Source organism: Benincasa hispida, chromosome 11 (genome assembly GCF_009727055.1).
Source record: "Benincasa hispida cultivar B227 chromosome 11, ASM972705v1, whole genome shotgun sequence".
Classification (NCBI taxonomy): domain Eukaryota; kingdom Viridiplantae; phylum Streptophyta; class Magnoliopsida; order Cucurbitales; family Cucurbitaceae; genus Benincasa; species Benincasa hispida.
In genome coordinates, this window is record NC_052359.1 from 66,931,151 (window position 1) to 66,940,999 (window position 9,849).

Sequence of the window (9,849 nt, forward strand, 5' to 3'; positions counted from 1 at the left end):
GTTTTAACAGTAAACAGTCGTTATAAAGAAAAGTGACTATTTCGAGGTCTAGTCTTTATGCAAACTCATTGCTTAGGATGCCTCCATTCACATGTCTCTACATGAATGATCTGTGGATCACATCATTTGTATTACCTATACAAAATGGGCCACATCCAATAGTTTTACCAGGATGAGATACCCAATTTCATCCATATATTTATAGATCATTTAGGCTATATATTATTAACTTAATCCTATTTATGTCACCACATAGAGTTAAAGTATTCATACTATAGCCATGGATATGTTTATTGGATTTTCATAATAGAATGCAATATCAACAAATTTATCGAATAAGATACTCAATAATATTTTGTTGATAAACAGAATGAATGTTTAACACGAAATTTACGAACTGTGAGTTCTAGGACATTTCTAACAAGCCAGACCCTAATTCTCTCCGAGTAAGCATTGAACTCAATATTCGCACCCAATCGCTTGAAAACCCAACACCCCCTGCTTCCAAAGATGAACCTCTTCCTATCCTCCCTCTCACATCTAGATTACCGAGCCCACCACAATCTCCTAAAAGCCCTCCATGCATCACTACTGATGACACAAGCCTACTATCGCCTATAACTGAAACAGGCGTTGACTTTGGCATTGGCAAGGATAGTGAGCGTCAACCTGATGAAGATGCGGATAATGAACATGCAAATGACTCCAAAAGGATCGATCTTGAGGATGAATGGTACAAATTCCTTCACGTTGACCTCCGCGAACCGATTTTAGGAGGTCTCGACGCATTGTTATGGCAGCAATAAGTGCTCCAAACGCAAATGGATGATCTAAGGCGACAACAAGATGAGCTCGTTAGACAGCACAACGAGCAGAGGGAATTTGTTCAAGGCCTACAAAATACAACGCATGACTTCATTCAGCAGTTGATGCAAAGGCAGCATGACCAGTTCCATTATATGGTTGACTTATTTCATAACGTCGTCACTCACTTAGTGTGGTGCCTCCAATTCCCTCGCATCTCCAAAATCCGTTGCGCTTTTCCGATGAAGATCCATCGCAAGATCGCAATAATGATGCGAGAGAAACTTAAATTTGGGGGTGGTGTCCTTCCTTGCTTCTTTTTTTTTTTTTTTTTTTTTTACGCCATCTTCTTTTTCTTTCATGTATCATACCTTGATAGTTGAATATAATTTTTTGAAATTTTTGTCTATTTTTGTGGCCTTCTCTTACTGTTTGTATCTTGTACATACTTTTAATCGCTTGTTATTTTTTTGTTGCCTTGGTTGCCAATAATGACCTCAGTGATGAAATCATGTTCTAACACTAACGCCTAGACTAGAATTAGTATTAAGTTTTAGAATTCTTTTCTTTTGAAATTAATTCTAGGATTCAGTAAGCGTGCATGTTTCTCGACAAACTTCATTTACAAAATCTTTCAAATACCATCATATATTTCTTTTCTTTAGCAATGAGGACCTTGTTACCCTCTGAACTTTGGGGTGGGGGGAGGGGGGGAGTTTTTTTAGCTTAAAAGCTTTCAAAATCATTTAATCTTCTTGAATACTTTCGTCTTAAAAAAATAAAAAATAAAAAATAAAAACAAACGTTGAGATCGGAACTAGATCGTAGTTCGCATGACACCCGCAGGGACAAGCCAAAACGAAGGCAATAATCTTGATCAACGCAAAGCATAAATGATCACAACTCCGCTGTCATAAAAACCAAGGCATGAGTTAGTCTAAAGAGAGCGACTTGTTCGTAGTTGGATGTTTGCATGACACACGTGGAGGCAAGCCAAAATAAAGGTCAGACGCTTGGATCAGCGCTAAATCACCGCAAAAATAGCAAGGAGAGATTCTTTTTTTATTTTTTTTGTTCAAAACCTTCATTTCTGAAATATGAAATTGTCTTAGAAATAAGTAGAGGATTTTTGAAGATTAAGCCTGCAGTTTCTTAAGGTTAGAAATAAATTTTGAGGAAAAAGGAATAAAATTTTAGAAATTTTTGGTGTAGCAAATTGGGTTAAGCACTTTGAGAGGTCTACACAACCCATGAAGGCGATCGAAGTACTAAGAAATCATAAGTATATGCTTGAGGACAAACATTGTTTTAAATTTAGGGGTGTGATAACTTGTAAGAAATACAAGTTATTGTATCTCTTCCATGTAAAAAAAAAATAAGAGAATGGCAAGAAGTTTTGACATTCATTACCAAAGAATTTATACAAAAAAAAACAGAGTATGCGATCACGCACTCTCAATATCTAACATATCTAAATTTCGGACTGATATTGCTATCTTTGTGCAGAATACCCTTCAGCACAACCAGATGAACCCATGATCGCATAAGCCAAGTACCTTGTAACGACTTGATCCCCTAGGACCTAGGTAAAGCCGTTACTAAAATAAATGCATGCAAAGAATTTAAGACGACGCTCAGTCATTTGAAATAAATGCTAATTAAAAACAAGAGAAGTTCAAAAGACACTTATTAAATGCAATTGTTAAAAACAATAGTAGGGTACCCATAAATCATAAAGATTAATAAATACATATGAAAAACAATTCTTAATAATAAGTTTCAAACATCAAAACTAAACATTAAGGGAAACATGAAAAGAATTCTACATCTCATGATATGGAAGCATAAAAAAAACTAGTCCCAGTGGTTCGATCATGAATTCCGTTGCGCCATCGCCGGTGCATCTCTACCCTTACCTGAAACATCAACATAAAAAAAAATGAGTATAAAATACTCAGTAAGTAACCCTACCACTGGGGTCAGACTAGGCATCTATGTCCTCTAGATACCCATATATGGCACATAAATACATGTAACATATAAGAGACTGAGTCCTATCCTATTATAGTTAAGTATGCCCACAAAACTGGTAAATCCTGAAGGAAACACAAAACTGGTGAATTCCCGAAGGAAACACAAAACTGGTGAATCCCAAAGGAAACACAAACTGGTGAATCCCGAAGGAAACACAAACTGGTGAATCCGAAGGAACATAAACTGGTGAATCCCGAAGGAAACACAAACATGTGAATCCCGAAGGAAACACAAACTGGTGAATCCCGAAGGAAACACAAAACTGGTGAATCCCGAAGGAAACACAAACTGGTGAATCCCGAAGGAAACACAAACTGGTGAATCCCGAAGGAAACATAAACTGGTGAGCATCTAACTAATCAATGAGGATATTCACACAGTCTTAACGTGCTAAGATTCAACATTGTACGGTTCTAAAGCATACATAAAAATCCTTAATACCATGGCTGCATCGCATACCCATAATTCTTAACAACATATTATGCATCATCCATGTATAACTTATATCATAAATCCACAACATACAAGTATGCCTCAACGCAGCAGATCAGACATCGACATATGAAAACACATATTATCACATACTAACGATCAAGCACTTAGGTGTGTATGTAAACAAATCAGAATTTGTGCCAGAACATACTTTGATTCAAGTCATATTGTCAATCAACGTGCTAACATTTACCATAACATACACTTATCATGCTAGCATACAACTAGAGCCTGGTCCGTGGGTAGTTCCAGTGATAAGATTACTTACCTCAAAATTAAATCTAACAAAAAGTAATTACACCCTCCTTTAACTTAGTAAAATTCTTGAATCACACCCTGAATCAAAAATTAAAAAAAAATAAGTTCGACAATCAAGACTAAATTCCAAATACGAAAATACCTCATATGCCACAAAACAACTTACCCAAATGATGTACTGATCCAGAAATCTGTTCCAAGCTTAGCACAAAGATTCCAATCTATTCATAACCCAAAATTCCCTAAAGCCAACTCTAATCGTACTAGGCAATGGTTCCCAACACCTTGAAAGTTCAATCAGAGCTTCACAACATAATTAGTATAACTAAAATTAGACCAAAACTCAATGGGTGACCAAACCTATTCAAGAAAACACACAAATCTTAGATCTTACCCCATAATCCAAGCTTTTGGCGAAAACCCCACGGAATGGCGGTAGAAGAGGATGAACCCGACAGCTAGCAACTGCTATACTGGCGGACAACGGCTGGGAGGACGAACCGGAACAGCGCGGAGTAGATCTGAACGACAATGCAGGTAGCAAAATGCTGGAACGATTGCTGATACATTTGGAAGCAACGACCGTTGGGGGGGTTCGCACGCAGTCGGGCCTTGACGAACGATGGGGCGTCGACTGGGCAGCAATGGCAGCGAAACGCGATGAAGGGTGGTCGGCTTGGGCAAAAACCTCGGCGGCGGTGGCTAGGGTCGGACCGGTGGCATCTGGACGACGGGTTAAGGAGGGCCGGCGGCGGACGTTCAACGTCCGATCTGGGCGGACTGAGAGCAGCGAACGTGCGGTGGCTCGAATCTGGGCGGACTGAGAGTGTGTCTAACCGGCGGGATCTGCCCAGCCAGAACCCACGAACAGGCGCGAGGAAGCGGAAAACGGAGGGGCGGGCTCGCGTGAGTGAGGGAGAAGGTGGAGGGTCCTTTTTATTAAAAAAAATACTAATAATAATAATGATGATGATGATAAAAAAAATAATAATAAAAAAAAAAAAGGAAAATAGTATAACTCTAATTAGATCCTTTCCTTAACCCACTTTATACTATTTAATCCTTTCCTTTTTCCAAAAAAATAATTAATTCCTACCATAACTTTTAAAATTGAATAATTTTTTAATAAATTCCACGACAACACTTAAATCCTCGCATTTATACTTTAAATTCAGAATTCCAAACATGCCCTTCAACTAAGGACAATTACTGAAAAGGGACGAGTTTTACATTATTAATAAATAAATAAAAAGGTGTAGGATGTTACATACCTACTAATGCGATCAAGCAAGAACTGCCAGAAAAGCGAATGATCGCATTGCTATAAGCGATGAGGCTTGACATGACATGGGCGGTAGGAGTCAAATCACAGATTGCGTTGGTAGCCGGCAAGAGAACTTTGTGAAGATTCAATGAATCCTTGACACATTGCAAACGACACGACTTAATTCTATACTCTTTTCTTTTCCTTTGTGTATTTGCTTTGTACTTTCTTTATTGATAAATACAGACTGTACAATATGAATACATGTTCATCTTATCTTCTGTTCATCTTTTCCATCAATATCATGCGTAACTAATTTGTTAAATGGGTGGAGAAGTGTGCAACTGACACTACTAAACAACAAGAGAATCAGGTGATCAACTTATCTTATGCATGCTTATATGACTTGCTTGAATCAATTGAGAGATTGTTATAAGTAAATTCAATCTAAGTTTGAAAGACCTTAGACTTGGATCTCATAAAACAAGAGAAGATATTTCTTAGAACTAAGTATATCCTCTGCACATTACACCCTTCGCATGCATATTAGAAATAAGATAATGTGGCTAGATACATTGAGAAGTACTAGACGTAACATTGAGTGCATCATTTGATCGCATAATCCACTTAGTTGTTTAGAAATTGTTAATGATAATTCTTCTCAACCCTTTCATCATATATCTACCATTAAATTCACACTGTTTCATTTAGACATGATTTTCATTGCATAGTATTTAGATTCAATATAGCTCATTCACTCAACCAGATAATCCACTTCCTTAGAAAATTTGCACTACGATCATATTTTTCGTTTTACCGCACATTAGCAAGCAATCCTTGCATTCGACCCTACACTCACTAAGACTCTGGTTGAATTTGCACTTGGGTTCGACCAAATAAAACTAAGCATTAACCGACAATAGTCTTATCAATCTATTGCATGTTATTAACGCATCAGTAGCAAAAGGCTTTAGACAGAGAGAAAACATAGAGTTCTTTGACACCTTGTCCCCTGTCACTAGAATTACCTCAATCTGTGTACTGTTTTCTCTCGATGCCCAAAATAACCTCGTAGTACATCATATGGATGTAAAGATTGTTTTCCTAAATAGTGAACTTGAAGAAAAGATTTACATGGAACAACCTAAGGGCTTCATAGTCTACGGTCAAGAGAACAAGGTTTGCAAGTTAGATAAATCTCTATATGGCCCAAAACAAGCTCCTAAACAATTGTATGAAAAATTTGATAACCTAATATTGTCTAAAGGTTTCAAAATTAATAAAAGTAGCAGATGCATCTACTATAAGTTTGAAAACAATTTTGCACGATCTTATGTCTATATTAGATGATTTGTTAGTCTTTAGATCGAACTTGCATGTTATAAGTGATGTGAAATCCATGTTGAATGCAAACTTCGATACGACTGACTAAGGAGAAGCGAGTGTAATCTTAGGCATAAAAGTGACTAGGCCTGAAAAAAGAATTTATTTGGATCAATCTCACTATGTAGAAAAGATTATAAAAAAAATATAATTATTTTGAATGTAAGCAAGTATGTACTCTTTATGACCTTCGTTTAAGTTGTTCAAGAACACTGGTGCGAGCATTATAGATAGTCTCAAATACGCTGCTGACTACATTAGGCTTGACATAGCTTATGTTGTAGCCTACTTTGTAGGTTTACAAGCAGACATAGTATAGAGCATCAAAATGCTATAGAAAAAGTTATGAGGTACTTGAAGAAAACCCATCACCTAGGATTACATTATCAAAAGTTTTTCGTTGTCTTGGAAGGGTCTAGTGATGCTGACTGGAAATCCCTCTCATGTGATTCAAAGGCTACTAGTGGCTATTGTTGGAGATGATACCCTAAATTCTCGTTGGGTCCTGTAGGCTACAACATAGATTAAAAGCAGAAATGCACATTATTACAGTGCTAAGTTATTAAACAATGAAGGTTTGCATTGATAAAATATGTTAGATTGCATCCAAAAAGCATTAAGTTCATAACATTACGGTCGCATGCGTTCATCGCATAGAAACAGTTAATTTTTGTATTTTTATGCAGAATATGCGTTGATGCAAGGCGGAAAGCGCGATCACATGAAATCAACGGATGAGCGCAGCATTACCGCAAGGCTTTGCGGTGATTTGTGCTCACAAACATCTGCTAAAAAAGGATTGCTGCATAGAGCCGGAGCAACTTGGTGTGCGCATCTGGGTAAAAAGCATAATTAATCACGATGGGACAGAAAGCTGATGATGGTCGAATCCGAATTAAGTTGACAAGCCGTTAACAATAACAAGTACTAAGCTTTTCGGTGACAAATATTCATCGCATCAGTCAGAGAATTAAAGTCATCTCATCTGTGCAATCATAATAGAGAAGCCGCCTTTCACCCCGAAGCTCTATAAATACCGAAGGCATCCTTCAGAAAAGGGGTTCAGCAGTTCAGTGAGTTCAGCAAGTTTTTGTTCATAGTTTAGCCTTGTCCATATTTTTCTTTTATTTTTAAGAAGGCGGAGCGAGAGAAGGGAAGAGACGTCGAAAGATCGCTCAGAGCAACTCGAGAGAGAACCCGGAGGCATAGAAAGCAGAGAGCGAGCCGACTCTCACGAGAGCAAGATTATCTTTTGAACAAGAGTAGAAAAGATAGTGTAAAAGCCTGGGAAACAAGAGATTGCTACCAGGCTCTTTATTCTCTTCTTGCATTGTTATTTTGTATTTCAACTTTATTTATACAATGGAGGTTCTAATTCTATATCTGTTCACTCTCTTAGCACGCATGAGTAGCTAAACTTATCGAATGGGTTGAGAAGAACTAAGCTAACATGACCTAGGATCTTCATTACTTGCGATTATCTTGTTTTATGTTGTGCCCAACACCCCTTTAGAGCTACTCAAGAGAGAGTCTAAAGAAAGAACCTACGATTTGAGAGAGCTAGGTTAGAATCTAGACTCGAGAGAGCAAGGTTAGATCTGTATAAGCAAGAGATAGGGACTTAGAGATAAGCTCTGTTTGCCAACATGCATCGCATGCACCCTAGAGATAAGTATGATATTATGTGGTCGGCTTATTTGTGTGTGTGTCATTTTGTCATCGCATAGATAAGAATAGAGGCTTATGTGTAGGTCCTATAGACTTATCGCATATATCGCATGCGTTCTAGTACTAGAAGCCGTAGCATCTGCGTCGAGAGATGGTTTGCTATTGTATATGTGTTGCATGATCGCATAATATGAACGCATCCTAGGAAGTGTTAGTCGAACCCTTCTCAACCCGTTCACCGCATACTCATCGCATCTTCCATTTTATCAACTTTTTTTCGAAACTCCGCCGCATTTGTTTATTTTTATTACCGCAAACAACAATCCAAATAACTATTTGATTATTTGGTTACCGCAAGGTTTTCTTGAAAATTACCACCGCAAACTATTTTTCCAAGTCCCAGAGTTCGACCCTGGACTTACCAGGAAACTCAATGGAGTTTATATTTGGATTCCACTGAGAAAGCTTGTTGCTCAATGTATTTCCATCACCGCATTTCATCCATATTTTCACCTCATAAAATAACGCATCAATTTATGCCATGCTTACCAATTCGTAATCAAAATCGGTATAATCATAATGAGATTCCATTAATGGATCAATTGTAAAGGGTCTTAATCACAAATGTAATTGGATTTCTTTTAACCACATTTACTTAAGCATTCTGCAAACATAATTTGATTACTATTGAGGTTGTCTAATTTGCATTGTTTGGTACTATTGTCTTCTTAATGTTACTGTGTATGGTCAATCGATAATGATATATATAACAGTAGCAATAACTGTGACAAATTCATAAGCCTCCTATTATAACAATAGTAGTATTTGTAGTGGTATCTATTTGTGGGTCCCACATAATTTTCAATTGCAATTAAATTGATCGCCCGCAACTTCACAATCGAATTGTGTTTGTTGGTTAAGAATTTGGTTGTGGACCCTACATTTCATTACAATTACATGACAAAGTAAACAACAATAAATGTAATCAAATAGAGCCTACTTTTTCATATTATCATTGACGAATTTCGTTCTAGAGAAATAACACGTGGTTTTAGTTCTTAAGCTTTGACTTTGGTTTCAATTTAGTCATTAGATTTCAAAATGTTACAATTATTCTCTCGAAATTTGAGTTTTATTTTAATTTGGTCTATAAATTATATATTTACATTTTTAATCTCAATTTTTTACTTGGTACTCATTTTCTATCTTTAGTATTAATGTTTGTTAATTAATTCAAAATAATATAATTAATTAAGTTTTACTGTTTTTCATCATTATTAAAAATAAATTTAAAATTTTCTTTCATATATATTATTTTAAATTAATTGATATATATTGACATCAATGACTAAAAGTGAACGTTTGTGTAAAATCTGAGATGAATAGTATAAAATTTTGAAACTTATGGACCAAATTGAAATAAAATTCAAGTTTCAAGAGTAAAACTGTAACATTTTAAAATTTATAAACTAAATTAAAGCTAAACTCAAAATTTATAGATCAAATTTATAAAATTTTGAAACTTAAACAAAAACTTTTCCACTTCGAACATTTTACTTTAATATGTAGAGAGAGGACTCTTCCTCCCTCGTTGTAAAGAGAGTGGAGGATTTTTTCCCCCTTATAAATCTATTCATTTTAAATGCTTAAGGTTTGAATCTTGTGTTTGGTATTACATGAATTTTAGAGTGATTTCTATTTTGATCTTTATTTGACCCTATCTTTTTTAAATTTATTCCATTTTAGTACATCTTCCTTTAAATTTTCTATACACGTAATTTATATCTATATCTATACTATATATAAAAGTTATTATACCGATAAACTTTTATCTCTCCATTAAGTCCTTGGGTTTAGTTTTGTTTTTCAATTCACTTTTTGGTTTTATTATAAATTTGTTTCTAATTTCTTTTATATATATATATTATAACGATAAGTTTGATCTT

The 9,849-nt window shown here is 35.8% G+C and overlaps 1 long non-coding RNA gene across 1 annotated transcript; it reads right to left on the reverse strand.

Moving 5' to 3' along the window:
* Positions 1-2,526: 2,526 nt before the first annotated feature.
* Positions 2,527-4,511, reverse strand: LOC120091968. The gene is made up of 4 exons (XR_005485873.1): positions 3,983-4,511; positions 3,755-3,891; positions 3,599-3,666; positions 2,527-2,720 (listed from the first exon to the last, which is right to left on the reverse strand). It is a non-coding gene; the product is annotated as an uncharacterized LOC120091968 (long non-coding RNA).
* Between the last annotated feature and the right edge of the window lie 5,338 nt (positions 4,512-9,849).